The following is a 20513-nucleotide window of genomic DNA, read 5'->3' as shown; positions in this document are numbered from 1 at the left end:
TGACCCGCCCGTCTTGGGTGGCCCCACAGGGCATGGTTTAGTTTCATTGAGTTAGACAAAGCTGTGGTCCTAGTGTGATTAGATTGCTGAGCGCCGAAGAATTGATGCTTTTGAACTGTGGTGTTGGAGAAGACTCTTGAGAGTCTCTTGGACTGCAAGGAGATCCAACCCGTCCATTCTGAAGGAGATCAGCCCTGGGATTTCTTTGGAAGGACTGATGCTAAAGCTGAAACTCCAGTACTTTGGCCACCTCATGCGAAGAGTTGACTCATTGGAAAAGACTCTGACGCTGGGAGGGATTGGGGGCAGGAGGAGAAGGGGACAACAGAGGATGAGATGGCTGGATGGCATCACCAACTCAATGGACATTGAGTCTAAGTGAACTCCGGGAGATGGTGATGGACAGGGAGGCCTGGCGTGCTGCGATTCATGGGGTCACAAAGAGTCGGACACGACTGAGCGACTGAACTGAACTGAAAGCCAATCAACGACATGTTCATTTTATATATTTATTTTTATATATAGTATATTATATATATTACATATATATTATATATTTTTTTGTATATATATATGTTGTTGTTCAGTCACTAAGTTACCGACTCTGTGACCCCATGGACTGCAGCACCCAGGTGCCTCTCTCCTCCACTATCTCCCACAGTTTTCTCAAACTCATGTCCATTGGGTCGGTGATGCTATCTAACCGTCTCATCCTCTGTCGCCCCTTCTCCTCCTGCCTTCAATCTTTTCAGCATCAGAATCTTTTCCAATGAGTCAGCTCTTCACCTCAGATGGCCAAAGTATTGGAGTTTCAGCTTCAGCATCAGTCCTTCCAATTAATATTCAGGGTTTATTTCCTTTAGGATCGACTGGTTTTGATCTCCTTGCAGTTCAAGGGACTCTCAAGTGTCTTCTCTAGCATCACAGTTTGAAAACATATATATGTATTTATCTATTCATTTAAGACACTTAAGAAATTGTATAAAAACACACTTCCTGTGCCTTCTCATGTACTATCTACCACACTGGAAGCCTATGTGTTAACTCGTGTCATTTTTATATGTATCTCAGAATAAATCTTCTCTTTTCATCTCTGTTTAATCACAGAAAATCATAAAATTGTAAGATGAACAAAACTTCAAAACCTGAAGCTATTTCTGACTACTAGTCTCTGAATCAGATTTTTCTCAATACTATACAACCAAATTTAGAAATAACTTTATTTCAGACTTCCTACAACTATAAAAAATTACTTTACACAACATTTCTGTGCTCATCAAAAATACTGCTTTTACTAACTTCCTAATAAGTAAATATATAAATTTTAACATTTAAAAATACATTTTTAAAATATTGGAGTTGTCCATCCATTTTTAATTTTTAAAAATGTTTCTATTGCTAAAACAAACAAAAAGGATCTAAACTCTCCTGGGTCACAGGTGGTACAAAAAGATCAAGCTTAACTACAGTTTTACTAGTATGGTGATTAGAAATTAGTTCAGTTTTAAAAGAACATTTTATTATTGTCCTCTGAGGCTCCCATGAAGATAGATGGGATTTTACTTAGACAGCAAAGTCTTGGGTTTTTGTTTTTTTTTTTCTGACATCAAAGTTTTAACTTCAAAAAACATTAAAAGATTTTAAACTCAGGTTTACATTTTCTCCTTTACCCAATATTTCTTAGAAACCTAGAATGCTCTTTCCTGTTTCCTCTTTCCTCTGGGCTAGAATTCAAACAGGACTGGCATTGCTAATAGCTATCACTATCTTGGACAGTGAGATGACTCAGAACAGAAACCACAGATAGCAAAGCAAAAAGATAGAAGGAATGTGAGTTCTTGAAACCAGGGAATTGTTATACTGTCTCTGGAATGCTTACCTCTGGACTGTTTGAACATGAGAGATAAATGTCTACATAATCAGAGAAAATCATAAAATTGTAAGATGAATGAGACAATATAGCAACTCTTGTATACCACAGTCATACAACTGAAGTCAAAAGAGCACACTGAGATCAGAATGGGGCTACAGAGGGAGCAGTAGGCCCAAAGCTCTCAGACTGGAACTGCTTGGCATCTCCATGGACCAGCGAGGTAAACAGGCTAGGGCATCTGGAACGGGAAGGAGAATGTTAGGAGACAGGGTGACGGCTGATGGGGAGGCAGATGGTGTAGGGCCTAGTGGCTCACTGGGTCTTTGAGCTTTTATTTAAATGTAGAAAACCAGTGGACGGTTTCAAGAAGAAAAGTGACTTGTTTGATTTATATTTTTAAAGAATTTCTTTGTAGAAAATAGACAGATATTAATGCGTAAAAATCCTCATGGTAGGTACATAACTATTTATTACAGTATGCTCATATTTTTATGTGTGCTGTGCTCAGTCACTTCAGTCATGTCCGACTCTTTGTGACCCTGTGGACTGCAGCCCACCAGGCTCCTCTGTCCATGGGATTCTCCAGGAGAGAATACTGGAGTGGATTGCCATGCCTTCCTCCAGGGATCTTCCCAACCCAGGGATTGAACCGGCGCCTCCTTGTCTCCTTCATTGCAGGTGGATTCTTTACCACTGAACCACAAGTGAAGCCCATTTATTACAACATGCTCTATTTTAAAAATAAAAGTCAACTACTTTCCTGGCAAGAAAACGGGGAGTTTCTCTGGGTGTAGCAGAGAATTACAATTTGGGACAAACAAGTCATAGCAGAAACCATAGGCAAGCCCAATGAACAAAGGAAAGAAACATTATTTTAAAAAAGAAACATGGAGAAAAGAGAGGATGTTGCAAGAGGTTGCTTTGAATCAAAGTCCTCTGGAGAAAAGTGAGAGTTCAGAGTGATGATGGCTTCTCACTGACTGAGTTGCTAGGAAGTAGATTTCTTCTGGGAGGCATGATACACATCTTTTCCTGGAGATGCTATGTATTCTTTTTCCTCTTGGAGACTATAAATGATGAGTCTTTGTTGATGACTCTTTTGGGTCAGTCACTGGCATTTCTTCCTGTAATTGATGTGGAGTTGTCCTGCATGAAAGCTCCCCCTTCTGGCCTCCCAGCTTCATTTTAGTGTCAGTCAGTTCAGTCACTCAGTCGTGTTCGACTCTTTGCGACCCCATGGACTGTAGCACGCCAGGCTTCCCTGTCCATCACCAACTCCTGGAGTTTACTCAAATTCACGTCCATTGAGTTGGTGATGCCATCCAACCATCTCATCCTCTGTCGTCCCCTTCTCCTTCCACTTTCAATCTTTCCCAGCATCAGGGTCTTTTCCAGTGAGTCAGCTCTTTGCATCAGGTGGCCAAAGTATTGGAGTTTCAGCTTCAGCATCAGTCCTTCCAATGAATATTCAGCACTGATCTCCTTTAGGATGGACAGGTTGGATCTCCTTGCAGTCCAAGGGACTCTCAAGAGTCTCCTCCAACATCACAGTTTGAAAGCACCAATTCTTAGGCAGTCAGCTTTCTTTATATTCCAATTCTTGCAACCATACATGACTACTGGAAAAACCTCATTTTAGTGAGGTTTCACTTACTAATTTTCATACTAGGTTATACAATTTCATGGAAAGCTTCACACTGTCACCTTTTTTAACTTGCCAAAGCTAAAGCAGACCACTGATAACTAATTTTAGAGAAACCTGTCAGAAAACTAATGTGTTAACACAAGGGTTTGTTCTATTAATACATAGAAACTAAAACTGGTCTAAGATAGTGTATGGAGGGCTCAGAGAGTACTATGTTCAAATCCTGTCTCTGGATTTTATTAATTTTGTGGATGAGCCTGAATAAATCATTTAACCTTCCTAATCTACCGAAGTGCAATCATCTTTATCTCTGAAGATTTTGTGAGGATGAAGTTTTTAGCTAATTTTCTGGCATAGAAGAATCATGTTCTATGATAAATAATAAATCACATCTTCTATGATTTATCACCTTCTCTGATTGCCGGGAGAAATACCAATAATCTCAGATATGCAGATGACACTACCCTTATGGCAGAAAGTGAAGAGGAACTAAAAAGCCTCTTGATGAAAGTGAAAGAGGAGAGTGAAAAACTTGGCTAAAAGCTCAACATTCAGAAAACGAAGATCATGGCATCTGGTCCCATCATTTCATGACAAATAGATGGGGAAACAGGGGAAACAGTGGCTGACTTTATTTTGGGGGGCTCCAAAATCACTGCAGATGGTGACTGTAGCCATGAAATTAAAAGATGCTTACTCCTTGGAAGAAAAGTTATGACCAACCTAGATAGCATATTCAAAAGCAGAGACATTACTTTGCCAACAAAGGTCCATCTGGTCAAGGCTATGGTTTTTCCAGTGGTCATGTATGGATGTGAGAGTTGGACTGTGAAGAAAGCTGAGCGCCGAAGAATTGATGCTTTTGAACTGTGGTGTTGGAGAAGACTCTTGAGATTCCCTTGGATTGCAAGGAGATCCAACCAGTCCATTCTAAAGGAGACCAGTCCTGGGTGTTCATTGGAAGGACTGAGCTGAGGCTGAAACGCCAATACTTTGGCCACGTCATGAGAAGAGTTGACTCATTGGAAAAGACCCATCAGGGTCTTTTCCCAAACCCTGGGAGGGATTGGGGGCAGGAGGAGAAGGGGACAACAGAGGATGGGATGGTTGGATGGCATCACTGACTCAATGCACATGAGTTTGGGTGAACTCCGGGAGTTGGAGATGGACAGGGAGGCCTGGCGTGCTGCGATTCATGGGGTCCCAAAGAGTCAGACACGATTGAACAACTGAACTGAACTGATGATAAATGATAAGCCATGTCTTTATCATTACTGCTGCTGCTACTGCTAAGTTGCTTCAGTCGTGTCCAACTCTATGCGACCCCATAGACGGCAGGCCACCAGGCTCCCCGTCCCTGGGATTCTACAGGCAAGAACACTGACAATTATTAGAGTTTGAGAATATTTAACTACATTTTCAACATTAGAGCAGGGCAACATGAAACACCTAGCTCCTAAAGATGTTTTCCTCTGTCATATATTGAGACAGCTGACGCAAGCATTTTCCATTACTTGGATGAAACATCTCTCAAGTGTATACATTCATCTTTACTCTCATACCCAGAAGTGACTGCATAGGTGACCTGAGTACTTCTGTCATAGGAAGGAATGTCCTTTAAGAAAATCAATTAATTATCATTCTGATTCAAGCTGATCACCTCAGCTTTTTGAGTTTAACTGTCATGAATCAGCAACTATGAGTTCCAACCTAGGACAAGTACACAGTGAAAAGATCCAATTTCTGAGCCTGCAAAGTGAAGCCAGCATCTTAACTAAGTCGTTCTTACCTCAGTACAGTTTAGTATTGGGGTCCAGGGCAGGCTACCACAGAATATGCCTCAATGCCATTATGATTACACTGAATTGAAGTTCCATGAAAAACAGCTGGTGGGAAAAAATATTTTAAAAAACCTCAGACCCTCCTCTTTCTCCCTTCAGTGGGAAATGATTCTCTCCATGAAAGTTCCCTCCCTGTACCAGGAGAATAGAAAACAGTCTTGTCAAGAGAGTTGGGGAATTCGAGGCTAAGAAAGCTGTGTAAACTTTGCTATTTCTTCATTAATCTGATACCCCAAGCATACACCCAGTTGTTTTGTTAAATCTTTGCAAATGGTTATTTCTTGGTCTTAATATGATATATCAACAGCCTGCTTCAGTTGCTTCAGGGGGTCCCATTTCTAGAGACCTTCCATGCATACAAATTAAATTGTTTTATTCTCTTGTTAATCTGTCTTGTGTCAATTCAGTTATTAGACCAGTCAAAAGAACTCAAGAAATTTCCCCTTCCCCAGTATTACCAAATACTAATTATTGCTGCTTGAGCATCAATTAATCATTTGGCGACCAATTCAGACATAGAAATACATTGAAAAAAATGTGTTTGCCATCACTGTTGAGGACAGAAATTGGCATTTAAAATCATTCAAGCAGACTCCCAATTTTCAGTCAGATCCAAAAAGACCTTGGAAGACATCACTCTTTCCTAACAACAAATTTTAAAAATCAGTAATTTTTCTTAGATCTGTCAGAGAAGTGAGCACATGGGGCAAAGTTTCCCCTAAAATTGGATGGATAGAGAAAATCACAACTTAGAGTAGAAATCCACAAACAAAACCTCTGTGAGAAGCAGTGCTAGGGTAGGAGAACCTGGACATAATTGATGAATTGTCAGAGACTCAGAGTGGGTAAGTCTGTGAGTTAAAAATTCTAAAGGGTCCCCTCTCTTGTGAGTTTTACCTCCTGGAGTTCCCCCAGGTTCCCAAAGAAAAGATCAGAGAAAAAGCCCCTTGGGCTTCCCGCAGGAAAAGTAACCATTTTGAAATACACCGGAGCATTCAGTTCTTAACAAAGCTTGCCCTCAAGTGAAATTATTTCACCAATGTCTAACTGCTCTGGGGAAAAGGAACTACCTAACAAAGGTCCATCTAGTCAAGGCTATGGTTTTTCCAGTAGTCATGTATGGATGTGAGAGTTAGACTGTGAAGAAGGCTGAACACCGAACTGTGGTGTTGGAGAAGACTCTTGAGAGTCCCTTGGACTGCAAGGAGATCCAACCCGTCCATTCTGAAGATCAGCCCTGGGATTTCTTTGGTAGGAATGATGCTAAAGCTGAAACTCCAATACTTTGGCCACCTCATGTGAAGAGCTGACTCTTTGGAAAAGACTCTGATGTTAGGAGGGATTGGGGGCAGGAGGAGAAGGGGACGACAGAGGATGAGATGGCTGGATGGCATCACCGACTCGAAGGACGTGAGTCTGGGTGAACTCCGGGAGCTGGTGATGGACAGGGAAGCCTGACATGCTGCGATTCATGGGGTCGCAAAGAGTCGGACACGACTGAGCAACTGAACTGACTGACTGACTGACTGAACCCCATCTAGCTCTCTCCAGCCATCGTGTCTTATCCATATTTGGGGGCCTGGAGAGAAACTGAGAAGTACTTACAAAGTTCATAGCCCAGGGTACAGGTTCATTAAACAACTGAGACTTAATCACAGGACTACAGTAAGCTTCTCCTCTCCATTTTCTTACCACCACATCACTTAAGACCTATTTATCAGAGTTCCTCTTACCCAGTAAATGCCTGGCTTTCAGCAAGAAATTTCAAGGCATACAAAAAGGAAAAAAAAAAAAAAAGTGTAAGAGACAGAGAAGGCATCAGAACCAGACTCAAATATGGCAGGGATGTTGGAATTATTAGACCACGAATTTAAAACAACTATGATTAATATGCTAAGGACCCTAATGGAAAAAAAAGTCGACAACATGCAAGAACCAATGTGCAATATAAACAAAGATAGAAATTCTAAGAGTCAAAAAGAAGTGTTAGAAAACAAAACACTATAATAGAAATAAAGAGTGCCTCTCATGGGTTTATTAGTAGACTGACACAACTGAAGAAGAATCTCTGAGCCTGAGGCTATGTCAACAGAAACTAAAGCAAAGAGAAAAGACTAAAAAAATTAAGGGTCTAGAATAACCAAGAACTGTAGCAGAACTATAATGATAGTAACACACACATAATGGGAATATCAAAAGAAGAGGGAAAGGAAAAGAAGCAATATTTGAAGCAATAAAGACTTAGAATTTCCCCCTATTAAGATCAGAAACCAAACCACATGTCTTAGTCAGCCTGGGCTGCCATAACAAGATACTACAGACTAGATGACTTAAACAACATTTATTTTTCACAGTTCTGGAGGCTGAGAAGTACAAGATCAAGGTACTGGCAGATTCTGTTCCAATGAGACCTGGTGTCCTGGTTTGTAGGTGGACAATTTCTTGCTGTATTCTCCCATGGCAGACAGTAAAGAGAGTGACAGCAAGTGCTTATAGTTCTTTTTATGAAAGTACTAATCCTGTTCATGAAAGCTCCACCCTCATGACCTAATTACTTCTTAAAATCTCCACCTCTTAATACCATCACAAATGGGTTAGGATTTCAACATATGAATTTTGGGGAGATACAAACATTCAGTCCATAATATCACAAACCACAAGAAGCTCAGAGAATACCAAGGAGAATAAATGTCAAGTAAACTACACCTGGGCATGTCATTTTCAAAGTGCAGAAAATCAAAGACAAAGAAAAAAAATCTTGAAAGAGGCCATAGGAAAAGAGCATCTTACTAAAGAACTCTTAAAACTCAATACTAAGAGAACAAACTTGTAATGCAGGAGACGCAGGTTTGATCCCTGAGTCAGGAAGATTCCCTGAAGAAGGTCATGGCAACCCACTCCAGTATTCTTGCCTGGGAAATCCCATGGACAGAGGAGCCTGGCGGGCTATAGTCTGTGGAGTTGCAAAAGAGTCAGAGATGACTTAGCTAGCAAACAACAACAACAACAAAAAAAGATGACAAACCACATTAAAAAAAATGGACCAAACACCTGAACAAACACTTCAGCAAAGAAGATATATACACAGGCAGCAAATAAGCATATGAAGAGATGTTCCACGTCATGTCATTATGGAATTGCAAATTAAAACAAGAATGAGATACTGCTACACACCTATTAAAAAGGCCAAACTCCAGCACGTTCTCTAACAGTCCAGTGGTTGGGACTCAGCTCTTTCACTGCCAGGGGACTGGTTTCAATCCCTGGTCAGGGAACTAAGATCCTGCCCACACCAGGTGGCCAAAAAAAAAAAAAAGTCAAACTCTAAAACAATATCAAATGCTGTACAGGAACTTTCGTTCATTGCTGGTGGAAATTCAAATTGATACAGCCACTTTGGAAGACTGTCACAGTTTCTACCCTTACCACCAGATCTAGCAACCACATTCCTCAGTATTTACCCAAATGAGCTGAAAAGTTAAGTCCTCACCAAAACTTGAACACAGATGATTAGAGTGGCTGTAGTCATAATTGTCAAAACCTAGAAGCAACCAAGATATCCTTCAATTGGTGAATGCATAAATAAACTGTGGTACAACCAGACAATGAAATATTATTCAGTGTCAAAAAGAAAGGAGCTATCAAACCATGAAAAGATGAGGAGGAAACTTCAATGCATATTACTAAGTCAAGGAAGCCACTATGTAAAGGCTATATACTGTATGATTCCAACTACATGACATTCAGGGAAAGGTAAAAGTATGCAGATAGTAAAAAGTCAGTGGTTGCCAAGTGTGGTGAGACAGGGAAGAATGTGGAGCACAGAGGATTTTTAGGGCAGGACAACCTTTCTGTGTGACCCTACAGCGATGGCTGCATTTGTCAGAGTCCATGGACACAGTGTAGAGGAGACCCGGGTTCAATCCCTGGGTTGGGAAGATCCCCTAGAGAAGGAAATGGCAACCCACTCCAGTATTCTTGCCAGGAAAATCTCATGGACAGAGGAACCTGGTGGATTGCAGTCCATGGGGTCTCAAAGAGTCAGGCACGACTGGCGACTAACACTATGGACACATAAAATGTACATCACCAAGAGTAAACGCTAATGTAAACGATGGACTTGGGGAGATTATGAGTCAGTGCAGGTTCACTGATTGGAACAAATGAACCACTCTGGTGGGGGATATTGATAATGGAGGAGAGTACGTTTGGGGTAGTGAGCAGAGGATATACGGAAAATCTGTCTATCTTCCTTTCAATTTTGCTGTGAACCTACAACTGCTTTCATTTTTTTAGTGTATTAAAAAATTAGGGAAAAATTACTTTGAAAGTTGTGACTACATAGGTAAAACCATAACACATATCCAGTGTTGATAGCTTATGGTGAACGATGACAAATTCATGATCTCCGAAGATGATTTAGCTTCAGGACCAGGGACCAAGCTTGATCACTCAAAAGCTTTTGTGTAGCAGAGTTTTATTAAAGTGAAAAAGGGACAGAGAAAGCTTCTGACACAGACATCAGAAGGGGGATGGAGAGTGCCTCACTTGCTAGTCTTAGAAAAGGGAGTTATATACTTTTTCAATAAATCAAAAGAATGTTTCAAGGTTGTAAAGATCTTACCAGACCCACTCCCATAATATACATTTTAAGATAACAAGATTAATCAGAAGGTTCTTGTTTAGGAGAAATATGTCTTTGAGCAAGATACATTGTTACATTGACTAAGACATATAGAAAAAAAATTTTGCCCTTTTCTCCTTGAGAGCCCCAGACCCTTTTCTCCTCCTGGGGGACCCCAGACTTCTTATCAACCTTCCTAGGAACTGACTCTCTCAGTATTCTAATACATATTCTAAAAGAGTGCTGTCTTAAAAGATAGCAACAATATGAAAGAATGAAGAATTCCATTAAGTTCAAAAAGCTTTAAATTTAAACCAAAATAACAATTACATTAAGGTCTCTCTCTCCCACAAGTTTTTTTTTTTAAAAGCCTTTTCCAGTCAATGCTTAACCTAGGGTAAATTGTAGACTTCAGTCAACAATCAGAAGAATTAGCTAATATATAACCTAAATGCAGGGACATGATAATAGCTCATTTTAAAGTTACCCAATCAACTACGATTCATGGTCAGGGCAAGAAGTCAACCTCTGCAGAAATCTCCAGTTCCAGGTCAGGCTACCTTATCAGCTTAGTGTTAAGGGTGACATAGTTTCTTTAGTGTTAAAGCATCTTTCATTCCAGGAAGGATTGGGAGTAATCACAGAAATGTTTAAGATAATCAGATCCATGTTAATACTTTGATATTAAACAATTTTTATGTTTTGTTTATACATAAAAAAGAAATTTTATATATTTACATTATTTAATAGAATTTGACCCATTCGAGTAAAAGATCAATTTTGTCAGTCCAATTTCAAGTGTGTAATTAAATAAGTGATTTAGGCTTTTGATTTAAAGTTGAAATCCTACTAAGTTTGTAGAAAATAATAGGATATTTAAAAGAACTACAGTTTATCATATTTATAATTTCAATTATTTGCTTCATATGCATTATTTGAGCAATTGGGAAAACTTAGTTTGTTAAATTAGAAAATAGAAGTAATACAGCAGGTCTGAGTCTGCTATCCTTAGAAAGACCCGCTCTCAAGATTGGCCCTTGGTTGGGATTTGGAAGTTAAGTCACAGAGTATTCCCATGCAACAGTTAATTGATAAGGATGGTTCACTTTGCCTAAGCTGTTTGTGCAAGCAATATGGTTTATGCAGAATGCCTGCTCACCTTCTGGGAGTCTGGAATTCTGGTACATGCTAGACAGAGCATGAATGCCTACATACTCAGCTCCCAAGAAAAACCTTGGGCTCTAGTTCTAGTGGTTTCCTCAGGCCAAAATACTGCACACCAGAACAAGGACCTATTGCACAGCATGGGGAACTCTACTCAATACTCTGAAATAACCTACCTGGGAAAAAATCTGAAAATGAATGGATTATATGCATATGAATAACTGAATCATTTTGCCATACACGTAAAACGAACAAAACATTGTAAATCAACTATACTCCAAAATAAAATTAACATTTAAAAAATACTGCACATATGTTGCAGAGTTTCTATTGCTGGGGGAACAGCATGTACTGTGTGACCCCTTGTATGAGAGGAAAAGCATAAGAGAGCTTATGGATGCTGTCCTCCAAACTCTGCCTTTGTCTTTCCCTTACTATATGTTCCTGTAATAAATCTTAGCTATGAGTAGACCTATACATTGAGTTCTGTAAATCCTTCCAGTGAATCTGAAGGTGACGGTAGTCTAGGGGTCTCCCAACACACTAGGGAAATTGAATATTTTTCCTCCACATACAAAGTATTTGGAAGTGTTAAATTAACTAAGCTTATATAGACCAAACACCATTGAAAGATCTATTAGAAGTAAATAATAAAATCTGCTAGACTTAGAGCAATAGCACTGGTAAATGGAATTTATAGACTTAGGGAAAACTAGAGGTTTGAATTTACAACTTTGATCACCAAATATTAATTTCTAAAACTCAAGTAAACTTTTGTAAAGGCCTTTCAGCAGCCCCCACAAAGTCCCTTGAGGGGATCAAAACAGTTCATATTTAGTATATCTCATCAGCCCATAGCAGGCTGCTTGTCCTAGTCTCAGTGGAAGAAGGGCATTTGTTCAAATCAACCACAGTTTCATGTCACTTAGATTTCAGTTAAAAAGGAGCCTAGGATCCAGCCTTCTTTATACCACTTACTAGTTAACCACATTATACCACCTCACTTACAGAATCTGCTTCTAATGGTGATATTAAAATACAACTTTTATAAAAGCACCAGTAGGTAGGGAGTCCAACTGGACTTATGTAATAGCTGGTAACTCCATGGTGTTAAAGACCCAGGATAAGTTAATAAAAATTATCCTTCTAATATACTTTAAAACCTTTGACAGATTTCCCCATCGTGTGATGAAGGGTGTGGCAGGAGTCTCCACTAGAGCATCATGCCTGACACTGCTAGAGTCCATGGGGTTGCAAAGAGTCAGACATGACTGAGTGACTAAGCACAGCACAGCAGTAAACACAGTAAATACTAATAAATGAAATGATTTAGTTGAGGGGATAAGATAAAAGCAACCCAAAGTGAAGTGATAATATGAGACAGTGGTTCTAAAGACATACAAGAGAAAGTAAGTGATAAGTTGCCAAATTAATGGAAGTGAGATTAAGTGTTAAGATTTCAAAGTAAGAGATGGCTGCAGGCTACAGGGGTCCGAAAAGCTTCACGGAGGCAGCTGGTCTTAAAAAATCTTGGCCTTAAAAAATACATTAGGTTTGAAGATGTAAGAATGGGGCAAGGTCTGAGAAGTAAGAGTGTGCCAAAAGATTAAAGTGAGAAAATAACGGAGATGATAGTGAGATGCATGTTAACTCGCTCGCATTGCAGCCCAGATCTTTAAAAAAGGAGAGAAGGAAGGACTTCTCTGATGGTCCAGGGGCTAAGACTCCATGCTCCCAAGGCAGGTGGCTCGAGTTCAATCCCTGGTCAAGGAACTGAAAGCCACATGCCACAACTAAGACTTCTCGCAGCCAAATAAATAAATATTTTTTCAAAAGAAGAAGAGTGAGGAACGGCCCCAGGTTGTGATGCCATGTTTCTCAGGCTCAGAAGTTTGGACTTGATTCTTTCCATAGCGAGAACAACGAATGGCTTTTCAACAGTAAAGAAAGGTGAACTAGTTTGGTGGCTCTGGAATAAAGATTATACTAGGGATAAGGTATAGGAAGGTTTAGGTTGGATTAAAGGAGTGAGCATTGTTGGCAGAGAATACAGTAGCTAGAAAACAGTCCAAAAATAAGGTAATAAAGGGCTAAACTAAGTCATATTTCTTAAGCATTGTAAAGGAAGAAGTGATGGGATAGATTATCACATCCAAAGGAAAGATAAGAGTATGTTTGTGAAAGTGAAGGAGGAGAGTAAATTTTCAGAATGAAGTATGTATCTGTGCATTGTTTATATTTTCATATTTTCTTTTTACATCAAATGAGTTGTAATTAGCATGCATATCAGAAGGTAGTGTGAAAAGAAAAGCTTAGACCCCTACTTTTCCAAGAGAGAAAAGAACATTTGCAACTCAAAATGTAATTGGAATGCATGCCCAAATGGTTTAATGTTTATGTATTTTAATATTAGAATCTTGGTTTTACCAAATAAAGCTCAGAGAGAGTCAAGCAATTCATATCTAGAGGGATAATGTACACTGATAAACTGGTATATTGCAATCTGCTGAGGTCTCGGGAAGATTTTTCAAGACTTTGTAGAAAAGAGCCCAAGACACAAACAACTTTGGTGATTGTGTTTCAGGAAAGAGGACAGGCTGTCTGGTTCTCTGCCAGTGCAAGTTGAGGAAATAGATTTGGGGGCCATTTCCTAATGTGTCCCAACTGGTAGACGTGCTTCAGGAAAGAGTGAAGAGCCCCTGGCCAAGGAGGAAGCACCTTTGAGAAAACAAAGCCAAAACAAAGAACTGGCAGCACTCTTAAGAAGCCGAGTAGCACGGTTTAGGCCACCCTGGCCTTCCTGTTCCATGGAATCACAAACATATTCTGTATTTAACTGACAAATACTATAGCAGCTTAAGATCTGGATTTCAAGCTTATTTCCATGCAGAACCAACTACTTTAAAATTATGAAATCAAATATTCCTATCAGCATCCTAATCCTCTAAAACCATGCAATTGTTCATTCTATTATGGAGAGAATAAAAAGTTTTTCACCAAAAGCAAACAAAGTCCCCTATTCCTTCAAAACACTGTCAATCACCCCCTTTATTTGTAGGCAGCAGAGCAAATAAAATAAAATGTCACTTTCTTGTTCTGCCAAAGAGGCCAACAGATCCAGAACCTAAAAGGTACTGAAGATGTACAAAACTACAGCATACGCATGATACACGTGGCAACTGTGGATGAGCAGCTTCACGCTCACACTGCTGATTACTGACCATCTAGAGCAAAATCACCCTTTGTAACCTAATGGTACACTGAGAAAATATAATCAATACCTGTTATTCTTGCACCAGGGGACTGGCTTGCTTGAATTCTTTCTAGGTAGAGTATGTTGGCCCTTTCAGTAATAAACAATCCTTTCCTACTTGAAGAGAAGAAAATGATAGAAAAATAGATGCTCTGCAAAGTGATTAAGGAAATATGTAATTATCTTTATTCAGTTATATTCTCTTTTCAGGAACAGAAATACTTTTGGTCCAGCTGCTGCTTTAGGGCTTTCCGGTACAAAAACAAAGTATTTCTTGGTAATTTACAAAGATTCCCAAGTGGCGCCATGGTATAGAATCTGCCTGCCAGTGCAGAAGGTGCAAGAGACGTGGGTTCGAACCCTGGGTCAGGAAGATACCCTGGAGAAGGAAATGGCAACCTACTTCCATATCCTTGCCTGGGAAATCCCATGGACAGAGGAGCCTGGAGGGGTTCGCGAGAGTTGGACACGACTTTGAGAGTAAAACAACAACAGTTTCACTTTGGGGGATCTAACGTAAATGGTACTGTGTCTTTAATGTTCACTGCTAGTATATAGGAAAGTGGTTGACTTTTGTATATTAACATTGTCCTGCAACCTCGCTATCTCATTTACTAGTCTAGGAGTTTTTGTTGTTGTGTTGTTGTTTTTGCTATTGTTTATTTGTTTGGATTTTCTACATAGAAAATTATGTGATTTGCAACCCCAAACAGTTTTATCCCTTCCTAAATGCCATGACTTCTTGTCTTATTGCATCGCTACGACTTCCAATGTGATCTTGAAAGTGTGAGAGAAATCATCCTTGCCTTGTTCCTGATCTTGGTGAGAAAGCTCTTTTCTTACCAGAAGTATGAAGTTGACTGTAGGCTTTTTGTAGATTTCTTTACTAAGTTGAGGGAATCCTCCTCTATTCCTGGTTTGATAAGAGTCCTTAATCATGAATCCATACTGAATTTTAGCAATTTTTTTTATCGTCTTTTGATATGATCACGTATTTTTTTTTCCCGTGGCCTGTCAATGTGACAGATTGCAAAAATTTAGTTCAAATGTTGAACCAGCCCTGCATACCTGAAATGGAGGCCATATTGTGTGCAATTTTGAATGAACAATCCCAAGAGAATGCACTTGCCATAGCAAACACCCTCTTCCAAGAACACAAGAGATGACTCTACACATGGAAATCACCAGACGGTCAATACCGAAATCAGACTGATTATATTCTTTGCAGCTGAAGATGAAGAACCTCTATACAATGAGCAAAAACAAAACCAGGAGCTGACTGTGGCTCAAATCATGAATTACTTATTGCAAAATTCAGACTTAAACTGAAGAAAGTAGGGAAAACCACTGGGCCATTCAGGTATGACCTAAATCAAATCCCTTATGATTATATACTGGAGATGATGAATAGATTCAAGGGATTAGATCTGGTAGACAGAGGGACATGGAGAGCTGAAGAACTATGGGCAGAGTTTGTGACATTGTACAGGAGGCAGTGATCAAGACCATCCCCAAGAAAAACAAATGCAAAAAGGCAAAATGGTAGTCTGACAAGGGCTTACAAATAGCTGTGAAAAGAAGAGAAGTGGAAGGAAAAGGAGAAAACGAAAGACATATTCATCTGAACGTAGAGTTTCAAAGAGTAGCAAGGAGAGATAAGAAAGCCTTCCTAAGCAATCAATGCAAAGAAATCGAGGAAAACAATAGAATGGGAAACACTAGAGATCTCTTCAGGAAAATCAAAGACACCAAGGGAATATTTCATGCAAAGATGGGCTCGATAGAGGACAGAAATGGTATGGACCTAAGAAGCAGAAGATATTAAGGAGAGGTGGCAAGAATACACAGAACAACTATACAAAACAGATCTTCATGACGCAGATAATCATGATGGCTTGATCACTCACCTAGAGCCAGACATCCTGGAGTGTGAAGTCAAGTGGGCCTTAGGAAGCATCACTATGAACAAAGCTAGTGAAGGTGATGGAATTCCAGTTGAGCTATTTCAAATCCTAAAAGATGATGCTGTGAATGTGCTACACTCAAGATGCCAGCAAATTTGGAAAACTCAGCAGTGGCCACAGGACTGGAAAAGGTCAGTTTTCATTCCAATCCCCAAAAAAGGCAATGCCAAATAAGGCTCAAACTACCACACAATTGCACTCATCTTACATGCTAGCAAAGCAATGTTCAACATTCTCCAAGCCAGGCTTCAACAGTACATAAACCGAGAACTTCCAGATGTTCAAGCTGGATTTAGAAAAGGCAGAGGAACTGGAGATCAAATTGCCAACATCTGTCTAGTTGGATCATAGAAAAAGCAAGACAGTTCCAAATAAGGCTCAAACTACCACACAACTGCACTCATCTTACATGCTAGCAAAGCAATGCTCAAAATTCTCCAAGCCAGGCTTCAACAGTACATAAAATGAGAACTTCCAGATGTTCAAGCTGGATTTAGAAAAGGCAGAGGAACCGGAGATCAAATTGCCAACATCTGTCTAGTTGGATCATAGAAAAAGCAAGACAGTTCCAGAAAAACATCTATTTCTGCTTTATTGGCTATTCTAAAGCCTTTGACTGTATGGATCACAACAAATTGAGGAACATTCTTAAAGAGATGGGAATAACAGACCACCTCACCTGCCTCCTGAGAAATCAGTATGCAGGTCAGGAAGCAACAGAACTGGACATGGACAACAGACTGGTTCCAGATTGGGAAAGGTGTACGTCAAGGCTATATATGGTCACCCTGGCTTACTTAACTTATATGCAGAGTACTTCAAGTGAAATACTGGGCTGGATGAAGCACAAGCTGGAATCAAGATTGCTGGGAGAATTATCAATAGCCTCAGATATGCAGATGACACCACCCTTATGGCAGAAAGCAAAGAAGAACTAAAGAGCCTCTTGATGAAAGTGAAAGAGGAGAGTGGAAAAAGTTGGCTTATAGCTCAACATTCAAAAAACTAAGATCATGGCATCCAGTCGCATCACTTCATGGTAGATAGATGAAACAATATACTTTATTTTGAGGGGCTTGAAAATCACTGCAGATGGTGACTGCAGCCATGAAATTAAAAGAAGCTTACTCCTTGGAAGGAAAGTTATGACCAACCTAGATAGCATATTAAAAAGCAAAGACATTACTTTGCCAACAAAGGTCTGTCTAGTCAAAGCTTTGCTTTTTCCAGTAGTCATGCATGGATGTGAGAGTTGGACTATAAAGAAAGCTGAGCACTGAAGAATTGATGCTTTTGAACTGTGGTGTTGGAGAAGATTCCTGAGAGTCCCTTGGACTGCAAGGAGATCAAACCAGTCCATCCTAAAGGAGATCAGTCCTGAATATTCATTGGAAGGACTGATGTTAAAGCTAAAACTGCAATACTTTAGCCACCTGATGCAAAGAACTGACTCACTGGAAAAGAGCCTTATGCTGGAAAAGATTGAAGGTGGCAGGAGAAGGGGACAACAGAGGATGAGATGGTTGGATGGCATCACTGACTCAATGGACATGAGTTTGAGCAAACTCCAGGAGTTGGTGATGGACAGGGAGGCCTGGCATGCTGCAGTCCATGGGGTCGCAAAGAGTCGGACACGACTGAGCAACTGAACTGAACTGAACTGAATACAGAGTAAGAATCAGTCCTACAAAACTGCCTCAGTTCACCAGTTGCAAGTCCCAGGTTTCCAGCTTCAAATCAGGTGTTCCCACTATTCCCTTCTCAAGTGTGATAATTTGTTAGAAAAACTCACAGAAATTGGGAAAACAGTTTACTTACTGGTGTATTATAAAGGATACAACTCAGGAACAGCCAAATAGAAGAGATCCATAGGGCCAAGACAGAAGAAGCAGCATAGAGTTTCATGCAGTCTCTGGGTACACCCTCACCTCTCAGCACCTTGATGTATACACCAATCCTGAAACTCTCTGAACTCTCCCTTAAATTAGGGGGTTTTAGGGAAGTTCCATTACGTAGGCGTGATCGATTAAATCAATCGTCAACAGTTACTGATTAACCCAACTTTCAGCATTCTATCCTCCTGGAGGTTGAGACTGAAAGTTCAACCCTCTAATCCCATGGTTGGTTTCTCAGGCAACTACCCTCATCCTCAAATTCTCTGGCGGCTGGCTAGTAGAAGCTGATAGTATGTTTTCAAGAGCGACATAAAAAAATACAGTAAGAAATACATATTTGGTCTTTGCCCTTGGTTCCCGACACAGCTTCTGAAACGCTTTACTTTTTTAAATTTTTGGCTATACTGCGTGGTGCATGGGAAATTCCCTGACAAGTGTCCTCTGCATTCGAAGCATTGAGTCTTAACCACTGGACCACCACCAGAGAAGTTCCCTAGAACTCTTGCAATTTATTCAGTGATAAGACTCATAGGAGCTTCTTTTGTTATTCACCACAATCTCCTTTCAACCATACTTTGAATTTATGCTAATAACAGGACTCTTTTAATTTTCTACATAAGTGAGATGATGGATACTGACTAAACTTATTGTGATAACTTCATGATGTATGTAAACCAAATCATTATGCTGTATATACTTCAAACTTATACAGTGCTAAGTTATATCAACTGTATCTCAATAAAACTAGAAGAAAAAAAAAAGCCATTTTCGAAACCTACTTTTTCACATCCTCAGCATGTGAGTCATGTTCAAAAGAATAAATAAAACAAGTATATAAATAATATATAGTATAGAAGATAAGTGATATGCAGAAAAAAACTGTGAGAATTTAGAGGACACTTTAGACCACTTTCAAATAATCGAGATAATTTTGGATAAAACAATTCTCTTACTTGAGGGTATAATCAAACTAAGATCACACTAAGGAGAAAAATAGGATAGGCAATAAAGATAATTAGGGAAGTAGGGTACAGGGGAAAGCCTTTCTTGATCTTCGCTTCAAGATAAAAGCAAGTTTGGTCACTTTTCTTTCTAATCTATTAGTGTGTCATAAGCATTTGTAGTGATTTTGAGAATAAGACCCCTTAGTGTAGAGCTACCTCATAATTAAATTGGTCATGCTCATATTGTGTAGAGCTTATGTCCCAGTTTGCATAGGAAAAGCCCCTGTTTACACATATGGCTCCAAGTAATTATTAATTGCACCCCTTCTTCAGTGAATATTCCTTGGAAGGACTGATGCTGGAATTAAAGCTCCATTAAAGGCCACCTAACGTGAAAAGCCAACTTCATTAAAAAAGACCCTGATGCTGGAAAAGACTGAAGGCAAAAGCAGAGGGCAAAGACAGAGGTTGAGATAGTTAGCATCACCAACTCAATGGACATGAATTCGAGCAAACTCTGGAAGATAGTGAAGGTTGGAGGAGCCTGCCCTACTGCAGTCCATAGGGTTGCAAAGAGTCGGATTTAGCAATAGAACAACAAAAAGCTTTAGATAGGGTATTCCCAGGTGGCTCAGTGGTAAAGAATCCACTTGCCAATGCAGGAAACACAGGAGATGCAGGTTCTATCCCTGGATCAGGAAGATCCCCTGGAGTAGGAAATGGCAGCCCACTCCAGTATTCTTGCCTGAAGAATCCCCATGGACAGGAGCCTGGCAGGCTACAGTCCATGGGGTTGCAAAGTGTCTGACAAGACTGAACAATAGAGCGTGCACGCAGCTTTAGATGAAGAAAAAAAAAGTGATCTTTTGCTAGACTCTGGTGCCCTCTTGTGATTAAAGACTAAAAAGTCATTGCTGCTGCTGCTGCTAAGTCACTTCAGTCGTGTCCGACTCCGTGCGACCCCATAGACGGCAGCCCACCAGGCTCCCCCGTCCCTGGGACTCTCCAGGCAAGAAAACTGGAGCGGATTGCCATTTCCTTCTCCAATGCATGAACGGGAAAATTGAAAGTGAAGTCGCTCAGTCACGTCCGACTCTTAGCGACCCCATGGACTGCAGCCTACCAGGCTCCTCCGGCCATGGGATTTTCCAGGCAAGCGTACTGGAGTGGGGTTCCAAAAGTCATTACAGAAGCAAAAGTGCTTCCCTTGAGGTTACGATGGAGAATTTCACATTCTGATCTTGTTTATTTTGAGAGAAGAAACCACTGCAAAATGTGAACAGCCCAGAGTGGATCATCTACTCACTTCT

At 40.0% G+C, this 20513-nt stretch overlaps 1 protein-coding gene across 3 annotated transcripts in view; it reads right to left on the bottom strand.

Annotated features, from left to right (window-relative positions):
- The window catches only part of ABCG2 (ATP binding cassette subfamily G member 2 (Junior blood group)), a 131255-nt gene that overhangs the window by 94250 nt on the left and 16492 nt on the right, over positions 1–20513 (bottom strand). Inside the window, exon 1 of one of the 3 annotated variants that reach the window (XM_018049142.1) lies at positions 18183–18276. The exons of the other annotated variants lie outside the window; for them this stretch is intronic. The gene's annotated coding sequence lies outside the window, so the exon portion shown is untranslated. Of the gene's footprint in view, positions 1–18182; positions 18277–20513 lie in introns of those variants that run through there. 3 annotated transcript variants of the gene reach the window in all.

Source organism: Capra hircus, chromosome 6 (assembly GCF_001704415.2).
Source record: "Capra hircus breed San Clemente chromosome 6, ASM170441v1, whole genome shotgun sequence".
In the NCBI taxonomy this organism is placed as follows: Eukaryota; Metazoa; Chordata; class Mammalia; order Artiodactyla; family Bovidae; genus Capra; species Capra hircus.
The sequence above is the reverse complement of the archived record's forward strand: the minus strand, read 5'-3'. Positions and strand labels throughout refer to the sequence as shown.